Source organism: Trachinotus anak, unplaced genomic scaffold (assembly GCF_046630095.1).
Source record: "Trachinotus anak isolate AG129_WGS33_773 ecotype Australia unplaced genomic scaffold, CSIRO_AGI_Tana_v1 ptg000037l, whole genome shotgun sequence".
Classification (NCBI taxonomy): Eukaryota; Metazoa; Chordata; class Actinopteri; order Carangiformes; family Carangidae; genus Trachinotus; species Trachinotus anak.
Window position 1 is genome coordinate 150,854 of NW_027273888.1, and position 25,248 is coordinate 176,101.

The following is a 25,248-nucleotide window of genomic DNA, read 5'->3' on the forward strand; positions in this document are numbered from 1 at the left end:
GACACAGACACACACACACACACACACACACACAGACACAGACACACACACACACAGACACAGACACACACACACACACACACAGACACACACACACACACACACACACACACTCTGTATATTTAAGCCCAGCAGATGGCAGGCTTCCCTCATGAAGCTGCCACATCTGGGTGAAATGTTCTTTAAATCCTGAACCACCTGAACTTCCTGCTTCTGCTCTGCTTTAGTGATGAACACCATGAGCTACAGTCGCTGTCAGTACCAGCATCACAGTGATGTTATCATTATATTGTGTTAGCATTTACACTCCTGTATCTTGCAAAGTCAGGGATTAATGAAATGAATGAATCTTAATGTCTTGAGTGCAGCCCCTTCTGTCCCTCAGCTGGAGTGACACTGGGGGACAGGTAGTGTCTTCCTGCAGCCAGCGGGGCCGTGACACAGACGACCCTCACGAGGGAAAGATCTCTGAAGTGTCTGCAGGTGGTAAATTACTCTGAAGAGAAGGGGCCATGTGTCGCAGTGTGGGAGGGGTGGTGTTACAGGATGAGTGGAGCAGTGTCTGTTTATTTGATTAAACAGTCAACACCCCTGACCCTGTCCTCTCCCACCTCAATGTACCCCCTCCTCATCTTCGCTTCATCAGCAAGCTCCTCCTCCGCCCACTTTATCTGAATCACTGTAACAACCTGGCGACATCATCATTATGAGTGAGAGTGAGATACAAAATTTCACTCAGAAGCTTCAACCAGAAACAGTCAGCTGCATCTTTACTGCACATTTTATTGGTCGAGCTGCTAAGATGTCATGGCCACGAGCGGACACACCTGTGACGATCTGTGTGCATGTCGGTAAACGTACACAGGGGTCACTAGGAGACGTTCATGGCTGTTTCTTCTACACTTGTATGTAAAACTTGATGATGTTTACTTTTTTGTCTCCATTTTGAACTTCTGCTTTTTGTTTACATCTATCTTTTAGTCCACCTGGACCCCCCATCCAACCCTGCAGGATTTGGTTTCGCGAAATGTTTACCTGAAATCTATCTATCTATCTATCTATCTATCTATCTATCTATCTAGAATAGTAAGATTATTAAGTGTATTGATCAGAGCTTCTCTGATCTTGATTTTCTTGATTTTTGTGGCTGGACAATCAGAGACATGTTTAGTGAGATTTCAAGACAAAAATCTAACTGAAATGATAAAAGTCAAAGGGACAGAAACAGGATTTAGATTTGAGGATTTTTGTTTTTCATGAAACAGTAAAGAAAAGGAGTTAAATGCAGTATTTATTGCCGAAGCAGGTTGAACGTCCCTTTTCTTCCTCTCCATCTCTGTCTGAGTCTCTTTTCAGGCAGACAGGCTGCTAAATAAGTGATCATGGAATAAATGGAGTGTGCCAAGCAGGCTGGCAGGCAGGATGGATGCCTGTCTGCCTGACTGTTGGGTTTTATCGTTCTGAACAGACTCCTGGTCTATAGTCCCACACTGAAGCTGGCCTATCTGCGCTGAGCCGGAGAGAGGGAGGGAGGGAGGAGAAACATGGTGGAGAGATGCATTTTAAACATCAGCCAACAACATTCAGTTTTACCCTGTAGAATCAGAGCTGTGTTTACATCCAGCATCAGAAGGGTACAAATGATGTGAAGGGACGAATGAGGAGACTCTGATTAATTAACATAAACACAGAATGAGAGAGAGCAGAAAGATGGGATGACTGAGCTGAAACTGAAACAGAAATCAGCTCCAATTAAGGATGATTGGAGGACAGAGAGGGGGAGGAGGCAATTTGAATGAGTCAACGTAAAAAAAAAACACACAGAAGCAGCTGGAAAAGAGAGTGATGTATAGAAAGAGGAAGAGAGAGGGGGCTGAGGATAGTATCGACTGTGTCATTCGTTTGGCGGGGGAGGGAGGGAGTGAGGGGTGGAGCCCAAACCGCTGCATGAAGAGAGGGAGAGATGGGTAGAGAGGCACCAAGGTAAAAAGAGAGGGAGGCACAGCCAGGCAGAAGGAAAGAGGTCAGGAGGGGGGTGGGAGGAGGACGAGGAGGAGGAGGTGGAGGAGAGGAGGGGAGGGATGGAGGGGGTCATGGCTCAGGGGGTGGGGGCAGCAGGAGGAGAGGAGAGAGGGGAGAGAGGAGAGGATGAGGGAGGATTGAGATGGGGGATGGGAGGGGGAGGGGTGCAGAGAGGCTGAGGCGAAGGGACGAGCACATGGAGATTTTTTTATTTTCATCTCTTTTCAGCATCGACTCTCAGCTTCACCTTTACATTATTAAAGTAGATCTCAGCATTGTATGTTTGTTTGCTGCTGTATGTAGTGTGTTGTGCATTTGTGTTGTAATGCATTGTGTCTATATTGTGCTGTACACTCAGATCTTTAACACTGCACAATCTCATTTGACTATATTGCACTTAATTATTTTTGTGCTAATAAACCATGAATTTAAATTTGAGCGACAGAGGGAGGAGGGCAGGAGGAGGGGGTGAGTGAAAGGGAAGCCCTTGGAGCTGGAGGTAGAAAAGCATGGCAGAGTGTATTTATGAGTGTGTAAGGAGTATTCATGCGTGGAGGCGAAGGCCAACCTAATTCCTGCCGCCTCGACACAAATCCCCCCTCAGCAGAAAGACCACCGTCACTGCGCAGTGAGGGATCTCTGCTCTCCTCCTCTGCCTCCATCACCATCTATTCTCTGCGTTCTCTCCCTCCTCCATCCTTGCCTGCTGCACAGGGAGCCGCCCTCTCTCTTTTCTCTTTCCATATTCTTATTCATAGGTATTGTGTCTCTTTCACCTCTGTGCTCACCTCCTCTGCCGAGGTTAAACTACATGACATCAGTGATTCAAGGTCTGATTTGACACAATTGCTTCCACATTGCAGTTGACAGTAAACATTTACTCTGCTGTGAAGTAACTCTGCAGACTCAGGATCACCACTCGAAAAGCCCGACCATAAAACAGTTGAATCGGTTTCCCCACATGAGAGTCATGACACCAAAGTTCAAGAGTTAAGACGCAAATAAAACACGTCCATTGAGCCTCACAGATGAGCGCGGCACAATGCTCTCATTCATGTTCATGTCTTAGTTACACACTTGATGATGCGCAGATACAGACTTGAATTAATGTGTTTATACATGCACAGCAGCAGCGCGGAGTAACCAGCTACACTTAACAGCTTTATCTGACAAAACCTAGGTACTCAAAGAACAAGTGTTCAGGAAAAAAAACCTCACACATGAAATCTGTGTTAAATTTCAAATTCAGTTAACTTTTATTAAAGTAGAAATCTGACTGTGGTGGCTCAAGTTTATTTCTTCCATCTGATATTTGTAGAGCTGACATGAACAATTCTTCTCATCATCAGAATAATTCTTCGATTAATCATTTGGTCAGAAAATTGTGAAGAATCAGTAGAAACAATGTTTATCTTCTAACATTTGCCGCTCACATCTGAGAAGCTGCAACCAGCAAGTCTCAAAACAGAAGCTAATTAATTTTCCTGCAAATGTAATTGACTTTTTTGTTTCAGTTTGAGATAAGATGAAGTAAAAATAAATGACATGCACACAGATTGAGAAATGTTACCATGAGCATTGTTCAAAATACTCCTTGTTTCTCCAGAACATAGCTAAAGAAGCTAAATCTTTCTGTTACAAACAAACTGAGTTCAGCTGCTGCTGAGAGTATTTTATAGTAAAATGATTTTCAGAGGAGTGTTCCCATATTTTACACTTTTCCTGTGTTTTATTTCAAGTGTTGATTTCCGATATATTTGTGGTTTGAAGAACCAAAAACCATCTCAGTGTAGTTTTACATCTCCTCTCTCTGGCTTCTCTCTGGAGCTCGAGTAACAACAGGTCAGTCAGCCAATCAGAAGAGAGGATCTGAGTCTCTCTGTGGACTGAGGCTTTGAAGCTTTCACAGCATTAATAAAGAAACTATGTTCTATAATAATAAAAAAATACATGGACATCTACCTTTATACTATATGGGACCTTTACATGTCAAGCCTTCACCTTCAGCACTTTGAGAAATGCAGTGAGGCTAAAGACTCTACATGACCACCTCTCCATCTTTCCTTCGTCATCTCCTCCTCCTCCTTTTCATTTTGTTTCTCTCTCTCCTTTTCCATCTCCTCATCAAGCTCCTCTTTCACTCCCTCTGTCCTTCCTCCTCTCTCTCTCCTCCGGTCTTTACGTGGCAGCGCAGTGACTGTGATGTATGGCACTGTTTAGTTTTTCACTATGGTCCCAGAGGGGCCCCAGGTCACAGGAGGCACCCACTGTGTTTAAGAGGGCAAACGTCTTCTCACGTCAAGGACACACACACACACACACACACACACACACACACACACACACACACACACACACACACACTAATACCCCAGGTGAGTGAACCTGCAGCTAAAAGCCTGTGTGCCCCCAGGGAGGAGCAGGACAGGTGGACCAAGACTCTGGCAGTCAGTCATTTTCAATCCACAATCCACTGGGAGGAGGAGGAGGATGCTACATCAGCTGATCTGGCAACACACATCTCCATCAATGCAAGTGGGTCAGTCTACGAACGCGACTACGAGTGTGTGTCGCTGCGAGTGTGTCCAAGAACAGGTGTGTCTCTGCATGTTTCTGCGTGTTGTGTGCTTCTGTGTTTACGGAATGTAAACCGTATCTGTTGGCGTGACGTGGTGCAGAGGGGTGCAAATTACAAGTTCTACAAACTGCCACTCTGGATGTGGAGCTCACTCTCTTCTATTATCAGTTTGGGATTTTATCAGAATCTATTGTTGTAACAGAGTCAAACGGCAGCATCTCTATTACTCATAATGTGTCTGTCTCCTGTGTTACAATCACACTCTGAGATTTAGTCTGATAGGCTGACATGATACAAATCACGATGCCTGGAAGCAAAGCAAACAGCTGTAAGTTATGAAGGAAAATGAATTCAAGGGCACGTTGTTTGTCCAGTGATCATTTGTTTTGAGACGTACATGAATCAGCTGGTTCCTCCAGAGAGTTCAGCGTGTCAGCGCAGAAAACCAGGACCAGGAAGAGCATCAGAGACACAATTTATTAAACCTGGACCTGGACTTTTAGATGCTTTAAACCTCCATGAACAGTTGGTTAGTCCAGCACTGGACATCTGCTACTCCATCCTTTTTCTCTTTAAGATTCTGCATGTTAAAGTAGTCTTTACAATTTCTAACATTATTTTTGATTTTATTTCTCTGCCCAGGGCTCAATCTGGGGACGCTGTGGTTCATGGAGGCGTCTTAACCTCTACACCACAGAGATGCCTCATGAAACATTTTCTCAAGGAAAAAAAATTACATCAGTGGCCCTTAAGACCAGACAAAGGAAAAAAGATCCAACTGATTGAAAAAGCTCAAACATTCATCTTCTATTTAACGCTCAGTCTTTTCACTTCAGAGCACCGACTGATGCTGTGAGCTCCAACAATAAGATAAAGCAGCATCAGACAACTGGTGCACCACTTGAAGCATGCTGCCATAGAGAAGACTGAATAAACTGCTTTAGCACAAATGATGATTACAGCTGATAGGACAGTATAGATCCTTTGAAAAACCCCTGCTGAATGCTGCTATTCAGCTCTGAGCACACAACAGGACAAGGACAGTGTGGAGCACAGGGTTCAATCCACACTGTACAACCCACACTGAAAATATCCACTGTGCTCTGATGATACCGTGAGGTCCTCCGGAGCAAAGCTTCCACCAAAAGGCATGTGTCAAGTCAACTTGCAGTCACTTCTAATTAAGCAGGAGATACACGTCCCTGTGAACCTGAGAGCAACGACCCTTTAATTAAAAAAATGAGACATCTATCACCTGAGTGGGAGCTCTCACCAGGAGCGCAGCAGCATGTTTCAATCAATATGATTTAATAATTATCACCAGATATTTTACAATTCAGCTGCGCTCGGGAGAGAATGCAACAAATCAATGTCTCTATTGTAGTGGGGGGGGGGGGGGTAGGGGTGGGGGTGGGGGGGCACTTTGTGCATTCATTTAAATAGAGCGGGCAGATTAAAAACCCTGGCATTAATTAAGCAGATTGTTTCTTTAATGCGGAAAAAAAGGCAAGGAATAAAGGCCGTGTAAACAGTCAGCTGGGGTGGGGGGTGGGGAGGGGAGGGCACACATACCCTCACTTATTACACTGGGAAACATGCTCCCAGCTGAGGTGGAAATAAACTGTGCCTTCTCCTCCTCATGTCCCTTCTCTTCTCATGTCTTCATCCATCCGAGTCCGTTCTCTTCTGTTCCGCTCAAACTCTTCAGTCCTCCACGTTCTCTAGCCACAGGAACCACATGAGGCGACCTCTATAACGATCTTCTCCTGAAACTAAACCAAGTAGTTTAAAGCTTGTTATTGTTACCATGACGACGGCCGGAACACTCCTACAGGTCGTATCCATGCATAAGGCCAAACGACCGACTGTATAAGGTTGTTCAGGTCGGTGAACTTGTTAGTTTCATTCAGAACACAAGTGATTTTCTTAAATAAAAACTCAAGGACACAGGTTCTGTTTGACTCAACAGTCACCAGCCAGTTGCCTGTAGCAACCAAACACTAGCTTTATGTTTCCGCATATCATGATGTATTATTTGCAAATGTCAAGTTGTTGCCCTTTCGTGATCCCACTACGACACACAATGAGACCTTATGTGTGTGTGTGTATGCACTCATATTTCACATGTGAAAAGAAAGGTTTGTCTGATTCTGCATCATATGACCCTGCTCTTCACTGTGTGTGTGTGTGGGTGTATGTATGCGATCTGTGCGTCACACAGTCACATGGTTGCATGGTATAGGACACAGCAATGACCCCTGGGAGCACAGGCTGCTCTGGCAGCAGCAGTGCTCCATTGTATTGAATGTGTGTCCTGGATAAACCTCTGGCCTTTAAACAGTGGATTATCTGTCTCAGTGTGTGGAATGTGTTTTTTAAATTAATTTTCTCTAAGAACATTACTTCATTGGAAAATATCTAATTAAGGTTTTATGGTTCTCTTTTAAGTGTTCAAATCTTTACGTGCAGCTGAGGTTAGATGGTTTTCATTTTACTGTATACATTGAAAATGTCCTACAGGTTATCACCAACTCTCAAAAAGCCAAAGTTTAGGTTTTAATTCTATCATTTAATACAAAGAGAGAGCTTCAAAGCTTTGAAGAGATATTGATCCTTGAGTGTTTGTGTTTCTCTCAATAATCGAACACAACAGGCCCAGAACACTATAATAATCTGTAATATTACACAAGTCTTTATTTAAAATCAATGTGTTAATTAGAAATAATTAGCAACAGTTACAACTAATGTGAGTCAGTCAGCTCATGTCAAATGAATAATTACGTAAATTTAAAATATGTACAGCTTTGATATTTGCCTTCATGAAAATCAGATCCCAGCTGCAGGCAGACCAGTACGTCAGGAGAGAGGAGCGATGATCTACGACTGTCAGGAATCAGCTGGTGCTTCAGTTGTCTGTCAAAATGATGCAACTTCCATCTTTTAATTTATACTGAGAAGTAATAAACTGTTTGCTGCCGTTTGAAAGCTTTTACCTCTAAACATGCTGAGTCAGTGCTGTCAATTCATCGGTGGCTTGTGTTATTTTTGTGATGTTTGACACGTAGAAGTCACAGATTTCAGCATTGCTACAGATTACACAGAATTTCTCAGTGCACAGTAGAATAGCATTAGCATGTATCGCTACCTAAAAAATTACAGGATGTTGATACGCAGCCTTAAACAAAAGATTAAAGGTCCCATTTGTTTTTTATTGTTCATGAGAGATTGAATAAAAATATAGCAGATTTCAGGTAAACACTCAGAAACTAAATCCTGCAAGGTTGGATGGTGGGTCCAGGTGGGCGGGTCTTAGGGCATGACTGAAAGCTGGCTGCTTTTTTGCAACATCACAAAGTTACAGAAATCCTGACAGCTCGTTTTAAGGCTGGGAGGTTTCAGTTGTTGTTTTTTTTGTTATTAAATAGTGCATAATTATGTTACATTGTATTTTATGATTCAGGTGTATGTGATGCTGCACTAAACAGCAGTTGAAGGTTTTATTTATCACATGCCAAGGTGCAATGTAGAGTAAGCACAGCAGTGAAATGAGGGTAAAAAAATATCACGATATTTGATATTATGAAATAATCCAAGCCTAGTTATTACGGCATCAGAAACAGCATTATATTTGATAATAAACCCTGGTAATAAATCTACAAGTCTATAAGTAGGCAGTCTTTTAGACTTCTTTTCATGTGTCAGATCAGAAGCGAGCAGCTGTCCAGCTTCATTTCATGAAGCTGCTGCTTTTGATTCAACTGTAGAACTACAGTTTTAATGCAGGATGGAGACAAAGGGACACACACTTTTTACACAAACACATACAAAAGCATGCAGACAAACACACAACTTACCAAATGGCCTTGTCTGATACCAAGAAGGAGAAAAAAAGAACTATGGTGCTTTATACATTTCTACAATTATCTGTCAGCTATTAAGAGCACTGAATCGATTTCAGTGTCATTAGCAAGCTGGGGTGTTGTTGAGTGGACTGCAGAGGAGGAAGAACAGGAGGGGGAGGGAGAGAGAGAAAAGAGGGAAAAGAAGCAAAAATAGGAGGACGAATCGAGAAGGACTGCAGGGGAAAGAAGAGAGGATGAGGACTGAAGAGGAAAAGATGGCAGAAAAAAAGAAGAGAGGAATGGTGGAAACCTGAGGAGGGATGAAAGGGAGGAAGAGGAAGAAGAGAGAAAGTGGGGAGCAAAAAAAAAGAAAGACATAAACAAGGGAGAAGGAAAGTGATTGAGAGAGAGGAAATGAGGCAGAGAAGTAGAGAAGTGTGCAGATTAGAGGGTTAGAGGTTAGAGGGATGTACAAAAGAGCAGAGAGGAGTGGAGAGGGATGGATGGAGTGATGAATGGAGGGATGGAGAGGGAGAGAAAGGGAGGGTGGAAGCTCTAATGGGCCGTCCCCTGTCGTTTTTCATTTGCGGCTTCAGTACGCAGTGACAGCTAGAGGCTTTTTCCCCCCTCCCTCTCCTCTGAGGAGCTAACCTGAGAGGGAGAGGTAACAGATGCTAATTCCTTCACTCCCCCTCCTCCTCTTCCTCCTCCTCCTCTGCCTTGGCCTCATATCCCAAGAGATGTAGAGCCAAAGGGAGGATGTGGGTGAGGAAAAGGGAACAAGGTATGGGTGGTGGTGGTGGGGAATGGGGGGGGGGGGGTGAGCTGGCGACTCCCCCGTGTGGGATTACAATGGATTATCCCGCTAAAACGCGGCACGAGCTGCTTGCTAAATCTGTGCCTGCCTACCGCACCCCGCAACGCACCATATGGCCCTGCCCTGCCTGGCATCGTTATAGCAACGACCCTCCAAGTCCAGCTCACCCTTCACACACACAGAAACAGGCAACCCTGAGCTCTTTTCGCTCCGTCCTCCTCCTCTCGCTGGTGACAGCAACCCCTCACTGACAGGACCAGCTGGCACACACAGAACCTGGTTCACTGTCTTCTCTGAATTCAGCCCTTTATTTAAAGGCATGAAATGAGTCTGGTCCCTGGTTTTCATTGTTTTTTATTTTACTGCACTTAGTAAACCTTCGCGTTTTGGACTGTAAGTGGATGTTCAGACCAAAAACAGTTCTGCAGGAAAAGAAAAAGGCAGGGGAAGCTGTTTGAGTAATTTTTATGTTATAGCTATAGTGAGAGAGACAAGGACGTTGGGGGTGACGTGCAGCAAAAGGCCTCAGCCGGACCGAAGCCGGGCCACTGCAGCAGGGACTGAGTTTTCATGGCATGTACTCTACCTGGTGAGCTGTGGAGGCGCCTCCAGAGGATGCACTGGGGGCGGTGTGTTGTTTCAGGTGCCAGTGGGACGATAACACATGACCCAGGGAGCCCAGTTAGAGAAACAGATCCAATGTGATTTGATTTTGAAACACGATTTCACTTTGAAAGTCTCTAAAAGTTTTCTTTTTGGATGATTGTGAGTAGAAATGCAGCCTGTATTTGATTGGCTGACTCAGTGCTTTGCAGGATGACCTTGAGCCAGATTCAACTTTTTTTTTTTTTTAACAGGCCTCCCTGCTGTTTTTTTGTCCTCTGCAGTTTCACCTGTATTCCTCCTGCAGCAGCAGTGCTGCTCTGAACGCAGCCTCAGTCAGGTACAACAAGCTATTTGAAGACAACACATTCCCACAGTGTGATGGGAATTTAAATTTTTTTCCTTACTTTACTTTTTCAACTTTTTCAATGATTCATGGAGAAAACTATTTGTAAATGTTTGTTAGTTCCAGCCTCAGATCCTAGAATTGCCGTTTCAAAAGCTTTACAAGAAGAAAGAGGAGATAACTGTGGTGTGTTGAATTTCAGGATTATGAATGTAAATAGAAAATTTCTTCAGCCTCCGCACAGAAAGGCTGCTCTAATCCATTATCAACCCGCGTGCATACATACATTTACTTACACAGCAGGGATCGTTTCCAACTTCTCAAGCAACAAACAGAGCAATCAGTCACCTAAAGCACTCTGCTGGTACAACTCCTCAAGATACAAAAACACACACACACACACAAAACATCATTTTTCTAAAAGAGGGAAAAGAGGAGAGTCGTGAAAAATGAGGAGGAAGAGGGAGATGAGGATGTACTGAATTTATCCACATGCATATTCCTCCTGCACTTATATACAGTAACAGGCAGGCTGTGTAAATCCTCTCAACGCCTGCATTGCTACACAGAGTAAAGAAGCAGAGGAGGAAGAGAAGGTGAGTGTGGGAGTGTTTCCTGCAGTGTGTGTGTGTGTGTGTGTGTGTGTGTCCTCTAATGTCTTTGAGATTTCCTGCCATCTCCAATAAGTCTGTGACACCCTGACAGTCCACCTGCACTGAGCCTGCAGAGGGCCATCTGGAAGACACACACACACACACACACACACACACACACACACACACACACACACACACACACACCTTCTCATTATGCATGTGCTTCCATCTGATCATATGACCTACACACACCCAGAGCACATTTCAATGGACGCACATGTGAGGCGTCAGTCAGTTGTTCCCTGTGACCTGTAAAAGCAAGACGCCGAGAACACACACAAACAGTATCACGACACCAAACTGCTCTGTCTCTGAAAGCTCCAGGAGAAGGAGCAGGGAGTCAGCTGTAGACGGATGATGTCTCTGCAAAGACGGAGAGAGAGGAGAATTTGCAAAGTGATAGCTAAAAAGCCTGATCAATTTGCGAGGGCCAGATAGTGAGAGATACAGAGGGAGGCCTGGACTTATACTGCAGCAGCTCACTGCAGAGGAGAACCAGACCCCTCCGCTCCTCATCTTGTAATCCGCTCTCTGCTCTCTTTTATTGTTGGATAATTTATGTTTCTTTATGAGCTTTAATAGGCCCTCATTTCATCCATCCACCAACTCTTTGTCCTCCTTCCACTCCATCCGCCTCTTTGCTTCTCTTTCTCCTTTTGTTTTCATATTCAGACCTTCTGACTACTGGCTTGTTCAGCTGAAACTCCATTACTGATGTCTCACCCCTTCACATGCAAAGAGAAATACAGAAACAGCATCAGGCATAAAGGCAAGACGGAGAGATGGAAAAAGCGGAGGAGAAGAGCCAGAAGATAGAAATAGCAGTGGGAGTAGATCGGGAGGAGACACTGAGAGAGAGGATGAAGAGAGGGAAAGGGCAGGAGGTGGGAAAGAAGGAGGAAGGATGGAGGATGCAGGAGCAAACAGGGTGGGGGGGGCTCACACCTGTCAATCATACAGCTGCAACAGGAGGGAAGCTGACACAGGACGGATGGACGGGACAACCTGGTTGTTATCTGCATCCAGCCTTTCAGCCCCACCACCGGCTGAGGCCGATCAAAGCTGCTCAGGTCCTCATTCACTCAGCTGCGTGCTACACAATCAGCTGATGGAGCTGAGGTTTGAAGGTGGGGTGAGCGCCACGGAAGGTAACCGCCTGATGGATGATCAGAAACGGACTGGATTACCTACTGGCGACTGAGATGCTCCTGTCTGACTGACTCAACCATTCAGGAGCAGCTGCTGCTCTGCCTGTTAGTGACTCACCCGACAGCGGAAAGTTTCATGCAACATGGAGTTTATCTATAAATCTGACTAAAAGCAGTGAGATCTGCAGGTGGAAAATATCACACTTTACAGAATGAGTCAACACTGGCTGAGATTCACTGCAGCTCCAGTCACATCCACCCAGACCGACGGAGAAACCACCCACCTGATGTTTTATTCTGTCACAATGAAGTTGGAACAAACAGAAATTCTTCACTGAAAGCAGCTGTGCTAATACATGACAGATACATCTCTGTGTTGTAATAAATATTGAGTGAACAAAACTTTGTGTGTGTGTTTGTGTAGCGACAGTGTGTGTGTGTGTGTGGGGGGGGTGTCAACGTGGCAGAATAGGAGAGTGGTACAGTCAGCAGAGGGGTAACAAAGACACTGCTGTCACAGCCTGGCACTGCTTATACACCCTGCTGACACACACACACGCACACGCACGCACGCACGCACGCACGCACGCACGCACACACACACACACACACACCAAGACACACTCCACATCCACTACAACTGTCCTACTCTTTAACTCTGTCTGCCTTTGCTCATGTGGACCACACTATTATGTCTCCACTCCCAGGTTAAATGGAGCGCTCAACATCGTGCCACACAACAACTTATCTACCAAGAAGAATCAGTTCATATAGAATAAAATCTCACTCTGCTGCATTAAAAGGAATTTAATTACTTCAGTAAATTACGTTTAAAGGCCCCATATAGGATAAAGGTAGATGTCCATGTGTTTCTGATTATAAAGCAGGTCTAGGTTCTATATTAATACTGTGAAAGTATCAAAACCTCAGTCCACAGTCCAAGTTTCTGTACTGTTGTTACTAGAGCTCCAGAGAGACGCCTGAGAGGGAAAAACTACACTGAGATGGTTTTTGGTTCTTAAAACCTCAAATATATCTTCTGACGGAGATCAACACTTCAGATAAAACACAGGAAAAGTGTAAAATATGGGACCTTTAAAGCTTCAGATGACCCTACTCAATGGCAGGAAAAAAAGTCTATCACACAACATTTTTCTGCCCTATTACATTTAAGTAAATGTGCACAGAAAATAAAAATCTCTGCAAGATTTTCCACATTTTTGTATCGCTGTAGTCAGGGACAAAACCATCACATCAGCAGCCACTAACATGGCTTCTGGTATTTAATGAATTCTTATATCTGGTGGTGGCAGCTCTCCAACGTTAAAAACACGTGGATGAAGTAGTTACTATCACTGCATCAGCCTTCCTCTGACTCAATTACACAAACTCAGCGAGCCAAACGCTACACTACACAACGTGCAGGGGAAGCCCATGTCAGTGTTTTAAGCGATGATGAAATTCATCATCACAGCTGAGGAGGATAATGAGGTGAGATAATAGCTGTCATGTTGTAATCCAGAGTCAGCGCTCTGTGCAGCACAGAGACACAGGATCCGGGCAGTCAGTCAACAAGCTAATAGGATGGGACGAGCACAACGCCAGCGAGCCACGGTGCCAACATGACACAATGCAGCGCACAGAGGCTGCCCACAGGGGATGTGTGTGCAGACACACACACACATAAACACACACACACACACACACACACATAAACACAGCAGACTCTACACTGCTTGATTCCCCTGTTATACCTCTCTCTCTCTCTCACACACACAAACCACACTCTCCATCCCTTGCTGTTTGTTTCTCTCTCTCCATCCCTGCACGCCCTTTCACCCACTTCTCTCTTTAATTCACTGCTGTCCATCATCCTGGGCAGCCCCCCGGGCGAGCGCGCTGATGCAGCTCCAGAGGCTGATGGACGATGGGTCAGATGGTGAGCAGGCCTGGAGCCTCTCTCCCAGGACAGAGGGGACAGTGTTCAGTGCTTCCCTGTTATCTAAAATATCTTCAGCTCCATGTTTTCTCTGACTCCAGTGGACAGCTGACAGTGTCTCCAGGCTGGGATCTGCCTTCAGCCACGTACAGGTGGACATGTGGGAAGTGGATAAAAAACTTGAATTACAAGAAGATGATTCATATTATTATTTTATTTATTTATTTTTTTGGCTTTTTCATGCCTTTATTGATAGGGCAGTCGAGAGAGACAGGAAAAAATGGGGAGGCAGAGAGAGGGGGAATGACACGCAGGAGAGGGCCGCCCGGCACAGGATACGAACTGGGGCTGCCTGCAGCGAGGACTATAGCCTCAACACATGGGGCGGGTGCTCTACCAACTGAGCTAAACACCGCCCCAAGATGATTCATATTTATCTTAATCTTAACCTTAGAGAGAAAATCAGACTGGGTTAGAGTTAGAGTAGGACACAGACACAGATGCTGATTACTGTGTTTATCTGAAGCACTGAATCCATAAGGTCAAAGTGATAACATCACCATTTGAACTGCTGGCAATGACACACTTACTCATAAATGTCACTGTCTAAGCTGAGATTTACTGAAAGTGAGAAACAATCACAGAAACAGAAAACTGAGTGGCATAGTGTTTGGTGGTGGGAGTGGGTAACATGTCTCTATTTGCCCTTATCTTTACTTAGGTCTTGTCTGACTGTTTACAAACCAACAAAATTTTAAATATTAAATTCTAAAATGTGAAATTGAATTGAATTGAATTTGAAAATGTAAGTTTCAAATGTGCAATTTGAAAATGTAAAAATTGAAAATGTGAAATTTGAAAATGTAAGTTTAAAATGTGAAATCTAAAATGTAAAAAATTACAATGTGAAATTTGAAAATATAAGTTTAAAATGTGAAATTTGAAAATGTAAAAAATTACAATGTTAAATTAGAAAATTAGAAAATGTAAAATGTGAAATTTTTTAATTGTTTTTAAAACTGTTGAAGAGTAAATTGTAAAGAATAAAGTGCTGATTAAATTTCTTAATTTTTGTGAATATTATAGGCGAGCAGAAAAAAATGAGGGTAGATGAGCAATGAGAGAAAAACAGCCTTTCCCATCTTGAATGGACATTAACATTATACAGCAACAGACAAAAAGCCAAAAGTTCTGATGGTAACAGTGGATAAAGTGGGGAGGAGAGGAGAGGAGGATGTGGATGAAAAATTTGTGTTTCCACAGCTTCCTAACACTGTGAAAGGAAAAGGGACAACAGCAGCAGGTAAATGAGAGGAACCAGAAACGAGGAATAAAGAGGTACAGAGAGTGTTGATTTGAAAATGGTGGGAGGGAGGGAGAGGGAGGGGATGAAGAAACATAGAGAACCAGGCGGCTTGTTTACTCTAATTTGCTCTAAAATCACTCCATTGATTTCAGACGTGTCAACAAAACACATATGTAAATGTGGAAAGTGCAAAGACTGTAATTATCTACATTAACAGCATCAATTTTCAGCAATTATGATAATGATTAGCATACACATTCACAGTTCCATTTGTTATTTAAATGTGGCCCTGCAGTTCTTAACTGTGCTGCCCTGTTTCCACTGGATCATTTACTGCTGGGGAGTCAGGGTGTAAAACAGCAGCAGCCTAATGAGGCAAAAACAGCAAAATCCAACAGCCTCCAACACGGATTAAATATTTTAACTGGAAATTTGTAAAACTTCAGATCCAATCCTGCAATCTGCCCAACGACACACCGGAGATACTTCATATCTTCCTTATGGTCATCAAATAGTTTCCCTGTCTCTCAGACCCAATCAGATTCAATCCCTAGTGAAAATGCAAATCTATAAAAGTGATTTACAAAAAAATAACAGCTGGTCATTGTAGTTTTTATGTGACAAATGTTACATATTGTGCATTTGCTCAGGACTATTTTCAGCGGCGGATTAATCCACATTTTGGTGCTTTAGTGAGTATTTGGTGCAGCAGGATGAAAATAAATAGAAAATAATTGTTTGTAGGATCAACTTATTTAATCAGCCTCAGTTTCAGTTTTTGAACCAGTGCAATGTGTCTGTTCACAGTATTAATTAGTAAATTATGATGTTTTTATTATGACCTCCAGAGTTTAAATCTGGTCTTTCTGTCTTTACATCTCAAAGTTACAGCAGTATTTCTGGTTAGCAGTTTGAGTGGACTTCATTGATGCTCTGCATGTGGTCCAGTCTGATACAGTGAAAGGCACCGAGAGGTAAAACTGAGCCTCATGTTGATGCCCTGTCAAAACTTCAGATTCCCCAGTTTCCCATTCGCTGTCCAGTCATAGCTGGACAGTGCAGGACTGAGTGCCGCTGCAGACCTTTGATCAAATCACGCAGCAGGGATCAAATCAAATCTTGATTCACAGAGACATTAAAGACGTTTGTCCACTGTGAGCAAATCAGAGAATGAAATCAGAGTTTGCTGCTCTTCTCAGGTCCAGAATTCCTCCTCACACTTTGAGGAAAATTCCACAGTTGCATCTTTCTATGAACGCCGCAGGGACAGATTCATTATGTCGCTCATTATCAGCAGCAGAGTTAATCCTGTTGATGGCAATCTCAAGCTGAACAGATCAATCTCACTGTTTAATGAGATGTAATCCTCCTCCACCGATTCCCTCCTGTCACTCATAGAAACTGAGACCACACACACACACACACACAGGCTCAATCACACACAGAAAAATCCAGCAGCACACATTCTCACAAAAGCACACGAACACAAACACATTAATACCAAATGAAAACTTTTTCCACAGCAAGAAGAAACTTCATTTCAGACTCATTTACATTATCAGCTTCAGCTTTTCCACAACTTTAAAGGTGAAATTCAAGGACGCAAGACCCACACAATTTGAAAAGAGACATAACCTCAGTTATTATAAGTTTTTGTGAAGGCTCACAATCTAATAACTGAAGAAATGTTCAGTGTGAAACGTTCCACTCCTCAGACAGAAAGAGAACCAGAGCTGAGGGTGATGAAGTTTTTCAATTTCTATTTAAATTTTGTGAAAATCTGCAAACTTTCAAGGATTTTTCCTGTGACGTCTGTTGGTGGAGCTGAAGACCCCAGAAGTTTTTGAGCTCATTTAAAGAGCAGTGTGTGCGATCAAACAAGTTTCTGTCTGTTCTGTGAAACTCCTCACAGCTGCTGCTCAGCCTTCGTCTCTCAGGAGAGGAGGAAGAGGAGCAGAGAAAATACAAGATGGATTGTATACGAGCACACGCACGCACGCACGCACGCACGCACGCACGCACACACACACACACAGCCACTTTCTCTCCTCTGATCGGAGTCAATTAATATTGCAGCATGTGGGCAGCAGAGAGGAGAAGACAGTGGAAATACTCTTAGCCAACACACCGACACAGCAGCTGGCTGCTCACCTGAAGGCTCTCATCACATGCTGGATACACTGACAACTCTGCACAACCACACTGTAGACCCACACTCACAATATCTGACACACAACAACCACAAACTGCAACAGAAAACGAATTCTTACAGAGCGAACGGCTGCGTCACCGAACATGAAGCGTGCAGCACATGTACGTCTGCAAGAGCTCATGTATGTATTAAACAGACTGACACTAATGCATTATAATCACATTCTCTGAGATTCTGAGGAAATTTCATGACATTTGGTCATTTCCATCCAGTGTTTCTAACTCAATTCACCACAACTGGCAACATGATTCTCACCCATCATACACACACATGCTTGTACGTCACAACAACTGTTACAACCAATCTACACACAAACTGCTCAACAGCGTATCTGCTAAACACTGGGCTCAAGATGAAGGTCACAGATTGTTCTGCTGAAGTTTTTCAGCCTCAGTTTCCACGACTCTGCTGCTGCTCTGTTCCTTCTCTCAACTCTGAGCTGCTCAACATGTAGAGGGTGAGGTTCGTAATATTCTATATTTCAGTTCAGTCGATTGGTCGCATGAAATGACCTACACCATGAACAATGTCCAGACATGTAGAATAACCAGAAAGAGACACAACACGAGCAAAAACAGACATAAAATAATCACAAAGAGACATAAAACAAGCCAAAACGAGTGAGACTAGACAAAAAACTGAAGACAGCCAGACACAAAATTAATGTCTCATTCAGTCTTGTTCATATGCAGGAGAGGTGGGAGGCCTTTCACATGGCTGTGCCCAGGGGGCCACTGTCTCATAACATGATCGTTGGTGAGACTAATTCATCTTTGGATTTGTTGCTGAAGCTCATTAACTCTAAAATATACAAAGCAATTATTATTTGCAGGAAATAATTCCAACTGTGTGTCTGATAACATGTAAAAAGGAATGCAGGCCTTTCAGAAACAGACAACACAGTTATTATAACAGAAGAGGTGAACAGTGCTGCTGATGGGCTCTGGGATGTGGGAGGGGAGGAGACGTAATGGACTATTGGGACAGAGGGGAACAATGGGCCACTCCTTCTGGTCTGCATCAGGGAGGGAGGGAGGGAGGGAGAGGAGAGGAGAGGAGAGGAGAGCAGAGCAGAGGAGAGGGGAGGAGAGGAGAGGGGAGGGGAGAAGAGGAGAGCAGAGGAGAGGGGAGGAGAGGAGAGCAGAGCAGAGCAGAGCAGAGGAGAGGGGAGGGGAGGAGAGGAGAGCAGAGGAGAGGAGAGCAGAGCAGAGGAGAGGAGAGGAGAGGAGAGGAGAGGAGAGGGGAGGAGAGCAGAGCAGAGCAGAGTGGAGCAGAGGAGAGGAGAAGAGAGGAGAGGGGAGGAGAGGGGAGCAGAGCAGAGCAGAGCAGAGTGGAGCAGAGGAGAGGAGAGGAGAGGAGAGGGGAGGAGAGGAGAGTGGAGGAGAGGGGAGGAGAGGGGAGGAGAGGGGAGGAGAGGAGAGGAGAGGATGCTAATGTCTCAGGCTCCTCTCTCCCTTTTGAGAAAAGGACTGAGCTGAAATGAAGAATGGAAGAAAGAGCACAAGAAACAAGGAGTGTGAGAGATGGGGGGGCGAGAGAAAGAGAAAGAGAGAGAGAGCATGACTGTGAGTGTGTGGGTGAGAGGAGAGAGAGGCTGGACAAAGGAGGAACTGACAAAATGTAAGGCAGGAGAGAGGGGGGATGGTGGGAGAGGATGGAGCGATATATGAAGTGATGCAGAGGGGGCAGGGCTTGGTGTGTGTGTGTGTGTGTGTGTGTTGTGTGCCAGTAGAGAGCAGTCAGTATGTTTCCATGTGCACAATAACCTGTCAGGGCTTTTAGCCAGGAAATGGCGAAATACACTGTACACACACACACATAGATATACACACACACACATACACACACACACTTACTGTACATACGCACATGGACACATGTACATACAGTTACATTCACACCCACAGTTGCTTTTATTATGAATTATGTTATTATAATACAATGCAAATACAGTTGCCCACAGCTGATGGACAAAAATATTAAATAAAGCCACATTTTCACTGTAAACACACTGAAGACAATATTATAGATAAGAGTAAAAAGTGTCAGTGACGTGAAGAGTTTCCAACAAAACACTGTGACTGTGACTTTAAACTGAACAGGATGCTAATCTCATGTCTCTGTAGCTGCTGCACTGAAGTCCTGGATAACAGACCATAATACATGACTGCAACAGAGCAGGTAAGAGGAGGAAAAGAAATGAAGACAATCTAATGGAGGAAAATCTGAATCTCACAGATCACAAGTCCTTCAACAGCCGTCTCTCTGACTCTCTCCAGACAAATCATACCAACATTTAACTGAGACAAGCCTAAACTCACTCCAGCAGATGGTGTCTCTAAGTAAGTAAGTAAGTAATAATAATAATAATAATAATAATAATAATAATAAAGCACTTTTCAAAACCAGGCTCACAAAGTGCAGCACAATTCCACAGAAGATGGTGAGAAGCTGCTGAGTGGACATTGAGGGGACGAGGCAGCAGTGATTTGTTGGAGCCGGAGGGAAGAAGGGCACGGAGGTGCTTCACATATTGAGCCGTTTCTGCCGCTTCCATTATTTTCAATGTAAACATGACGGTTTACAAGTTTACAACTTTTCAACTCGCTGCTGTAGCCATGGCAACCACAGAGACCACAAGCAAAGGGCAGTGACACAGGAGCTGATTTTACTGTATCTGAGTTCACAGAATGATCCACAGACTCACCAACGCAGAGGAGCATAAGCTCAAAGTCTCATTTTTATGATCCTTGTGAGTGAAACCTCCTGAACTACTTTTATCACGTGTCACATTCCTGACAGTTTCTCCAGCTTTGAACTACAACCTGCTCCATTTATCTGCTGATGAGAGTGAAGCTGGGGGTCAGCGGCAGCCTGTGGTGAACAGGCTGCTGGGAAGTTGTGTCCTGCTGCCAAATTCAAAATACAGACCAGGGACTGAGTGTTGAGAGATCTGTCTTGACACTTCCTGCCACTGCAGCCCAACTGTCAACTACGAGAGAGCGACTGGTTCGCAGTAGCTGACAGTTGGACTGCGATAGGAGGAAATGTTGAGATAAAATCTACGTCATCACGTCGTGTCAAACCCTAACATCCAGCCGACAACCACTCACTGTCTGACTGCACCTCAGGGGCTACATTTCAGACTGAACCTGAGTCATTTCAAAATTTGTTTCAGTGGAATCAGCATTTAGTTCAGGCTGGAGGACTGGTGGAGTTTCACCCTGCCATTCTCTGGTGTGAACAAGCTTCTTCTTCAGAAGTCAAACACCAACATACTGTGTGTGATGTGGAGGGAATGTCAAAGCTCTGGATCCTGTTTTGTTTTTATATTTGTGAGTATAAAAGGAAAGAGGAGGACATGGACACAGTCAGTGCTGTGTTTCCTGACTTTACTCAAATGCTCAGTGTTGTTCTGGTAAGAGAGGCAGAACGAATGTGACTGTGCGGAGCCTGGTCGGGGGGGGGGGGGGGGGGGGGGGGTGTTCCCTGACATATTTAGGGTCAGAGGGACCACATGATTTTTCACAAGCATGTAAAGACTCTGCTTCCTCCTGCAATCCAACAATTTTCTACGCTTCTCCTGCTGCTGTTCCCCCCGCCCTCGTCATCTTCTGCCTTCTGGCTTGGCTCTTCATTTCTTCCTCCTCCTCTTCCTCATCTCTTTCACCCACTCTCTCCACTCTCATTTACTCCCCCTCTTCTTTGCTCTGCCTCGCCCTTTTTTTTCTGCCTCTCTTCTCCCCTCTCCATATTTCCACTTCATCACTGCCCTCCATCTGTTTCATTCTCATTTCCCACCTCTCCTCTTCCTGCTCCATCTCTGCCATCATTTTTTGGCTTCCCTTCAGCTCTGCTCTTTTCTCTCCCAATTTCCTCTCCCGCCTGCCCTCTCCTCCCTCCTCGTTTTCTCTCTCCTCTCACTCTGCCCTCTCCTTCTCTTCTTGTGCTGTGCAACCTTGAAGAAAATGGATTAGAGATGGAGAGGATGGGAGGGAGGGAGCGAGGGAGAGAATGTAGCTTTTGTGTTGAAATGCTCTTTCACAATGAGGAAACCAAACATGTACATTTCTTTCTGTCCTCCTCCTCTATTTTCTGACCCCCTCTCTCCTCTCTTCAGGCTGTTAAACAACACAGTGTTTAAAGTGAAGATATGAATTTACTGGTCACAAGCTTTAGAGGTGCTGCTGAAATGTTCCTGGTCCTAGAAAACAGGGATGAACATACAGTGAAGGTACATCAGCACTAATGTTATGATAAGTTATGCAGTCATTCCTCCATTATCTCCAGGGCATGACGTGTGTGTGTGTGTGTGTGTGTGTGTGTGTGTGTGTGTGTGTGTGTGTGTGTGTGTGTGTGTGTGTGTGTGTGTGTGTATCTATTAATAGTGAGTGAGGTAAGCTGCTTGCAACAATCAGAGGCTGTAATGGTCAACACTGACCTCATGACCTACTTTACACACACTGCAGGACCCCACACACCGAGAGAGAGACTGTGTGTATGTGTGTGGGTGTGTGTGGGTGTGTGTGTTGGAGACAGAGAGATATTCAGATAAAGTGCCATCTGCTGTACACATTCCTGTCAGTTCAGACTTGTTTAAGGCTGAACCCTTGTAGCTCTGCAGACGCTGGTTTCCCATCAACATCACACAAGCTGCATCTATCACACTCGTATTAAAACAGGCTTTTATTTTCCATCCAACATGACTGAAGCTCCACACACATGTCAGGCCTATTACCAACCCTGTCTCCTACAAATTACCTGTATTAATAATCTGTATTAAACTAAACTGCAACAGCAAATATGGCTTGTAGGAAATGTAATTACTGACTGGTTCATGTTCAGAATGAATGAAGCTGCACATGACTGAGTGTGGAGGTTAAGGTTAGAGAAAGATTGTGCTTTTGGTTAACTATGAGTAGCAATTAAAATTAAAATTTGCAACAAAACGTTACAAATAAATAAAGTTAGACAGTGTGCATCATCCTGCTCCTACACAGATGTGTGATTTGTTCTCCTGGGTTAAATATAAGTGAACACACTGTGTCTGAACCTCTGTTTCTATCATTAAGCAGGTGCTGTCAGAGTTTAAACGTAATTATAAAACAGTTTAATAATGATATTATTCCGTTAGACTGGATAAAAAAATATGTAAATTAACAGAACAACAATAATGAACATATCCTCATCAAGTTAACAGAAATTACTGCTGCTGTTTAGATGTATAGGAAGGAAGTTTCTGGGAAATTTCTTTGTTATTAAACAAAATGGAGGAAAATTTTGTCAAATGTTCAACATCCAGTTCACTGAATTTCTGCTGCAAAATGTAGAAAAGAACAGAGGTAGAGGTGGAAACACCTCTCTGCTACGCTCAAGTACAACTGTATCAACTAATTTCAATTCACTTCAATGTTATTTATATTTTCTTGACTAAAGGTTCAGTTGTTTGGTCTGAAAATGTCCAGTTTACTATTCAAGTTCACATTAAAGAAGCTGAAAGATTTTTTTTTTTGACCATTGTGTTTAATCAAATAATGGTCACAGCTATGCTGATTTCTGAATCCAAACAATTTTGAGACTAGATGTTGATCTTTGCTTCAGAGTTCTACTATTGTACTTGAATATAAAACGTATAAAGACAACTTCAGTTATGGTGGTAAACATTAATACAGGGCAGATTTTCCTTTAGAATTCAGACACTGTTCTATCACAGCTGCTTCGTGCCTCCTCTTCACCACCACGAAGACAAAAAAACCTCCACTCAGCTCAAGGTGAAGAAGTGCTGCCTCTGAACACGTCCTCACCAACACTGTCTTACATTTCATCTTAAAGGTTTAATGAGAAAGTCGCATCCACTGTCTATTTATCTGTGTGTGTGTGTGTGTGTGTGTGTAAAGACACAGTGAATAGGGAGACACACACTTACACACAGCCATATCTGAAAACCACATTATCAGTATGATAAATAACACATAATATGGAGAACAGAGTTTTCCCTCTGGCGATGTCTCTATGCTTTAATATACTGTAAATGTGTTTGTGTGTTAAAAGTAAATATTTCCATGTTTATTGCCTCAGGATGCAACACATGACATTAATGTTGTGTGTCATTGTCGTTCACACCATTCATGATCTGATCTGCAGCAGGTTTTTACCAACATGAGAAAACATGAACAACATTCAATGATCTTTTTACACTTTCTGGTGTTTCATCTGAAGTGTTGACATCAATAAGAAGATATATCTGTGGTTTTAACAACCAAAAACCATCTCAGTGTAGTTTTACATCTCCTCTCTCAGGTTTCTCTCTGGAGCTCTAGTAACAACAGGTCATTCAGCCAATCTAAATCCTGCAGAGTTGGGTGGTCCAGGTGGGCAGGGCTTGCTGAGGGCGGTGACTGTTTTGTTGTGACATCACAAAGTCCCAGAAGTCCTGACGGCTGGTTTTAAGGCTCAGTTTCTGAATACAGGCTGTGTGCATTTCCCTGTGGACTGAGGCTTTTATACTTTCACAGTATTAATATAGAACCTAGACCTGCTTTATAATCACAAACACATGATGGACATCCACCTTTAGACTATATGGGACCTTTAAACTTTCATTTACCAGGCTGATATTTCTTACTCAGTTTGTTTAGTTTTAAAGATTTTTAGGATCCCAAAGAGATCGGAATCTCTGGTATTTCACAATAAAACTCTTGAGAAAAGTTTAGCAGAAATTAGTTTTCTTATTTCCTACTTTTTTAAAATCATCTCTGGACTCTGCTGCTCTGAGCATCATCAAGATCTGTCCTCATGGAAACTGATCCTGTAAAAATTGCACCAGTAGTTTCACTTTACAAGATCTCAGGTTTACAGAGGTCTTTACAAAGTGACATCTCAATCAGCAGTGAGTTGATTGGATGCGTTTTGTGTGAAGTTCTGACTGTTTCACAGACTTTGCCCTGGAGTTTTGCACAGTGGTCGACAGGTCTTGCTCACTGTGGTAGAGTATACAGTATTTATCTTTAGAACCAATAAACTGGGTTCAGAGTTTTCTTCTTTTGCAATCATGACCAAGACCTGAACCCTCCTTGTTCTATAAGTCAACCTTGTTTCATGGACATATTCTCATTACAAACCTAAGGCAAATGCCGCTGACTGCTACCAAATCAGAACAAGTTTGTATCCTCAGTTCGTGTCTCAAGCGAAACACACAAAGGTGGATCGGGTCTAAATGACCTCCTGAGCTTCTGTTCTGTAGAAACATGCACAGAAACATGGAAATACACCACCTCTGCTCCTCCACCCGGGGAGGGTGTGTGTTGACTCACGGTGAATTAGGTTTGCTCTATATTTTTGGGGTTAACCATGAAAGATTGATGGGGAGGTGAACTCTATGTAGGCCAGAGAGAGGGAGCTGCAGCTTTAATGTACTTTAATGTATTGTAGGCTGATCTGCTGGGGGACAGCAGAGACTCTAACAGGATGTAAGACCGGGACATGGTTTGGTTTGGGAGCCAAACTGTCTCTTGGTTTTCTCTTCCTTCCTCTCTAATTGGCTTTCTTGTAGCTCAATAATTTACTTGTTTTTTTTTTTGGAGAAGCAGAGAGGAGCAGATCCACTCTCTTCCAATTAAAATCTTTTTCTACTCCCCCCCCCAGCTTCTTGTCTCTTTATGGTTTTGCTTTCTCTTCACCCCTCCCAGCATTCATCTATTCTCTCCCTTGATATTTTATCCAGCAGGCAGTGTAAAGTGAATTCATATCAATGCTTTATGAAACTTCTGTAATGCAAGA

At 43.6% G+C, this 25,248-nt stretch overlaps 1 protein-coding gene across 2 annotated transcripts in view; it reads right to left on the bottom strand.

Moving 5' to 3' along the window:
* The window catches only part of LOC139614747 (nucleolar protein 4-like), a 139,784-nt gene that overhangs the window by 9,615 nt on the left and 104,921 nt on the right, over nt 1-25,248 (bottom strand). The gene's annotated exons all lie outside the window — the stretch shown is intronic.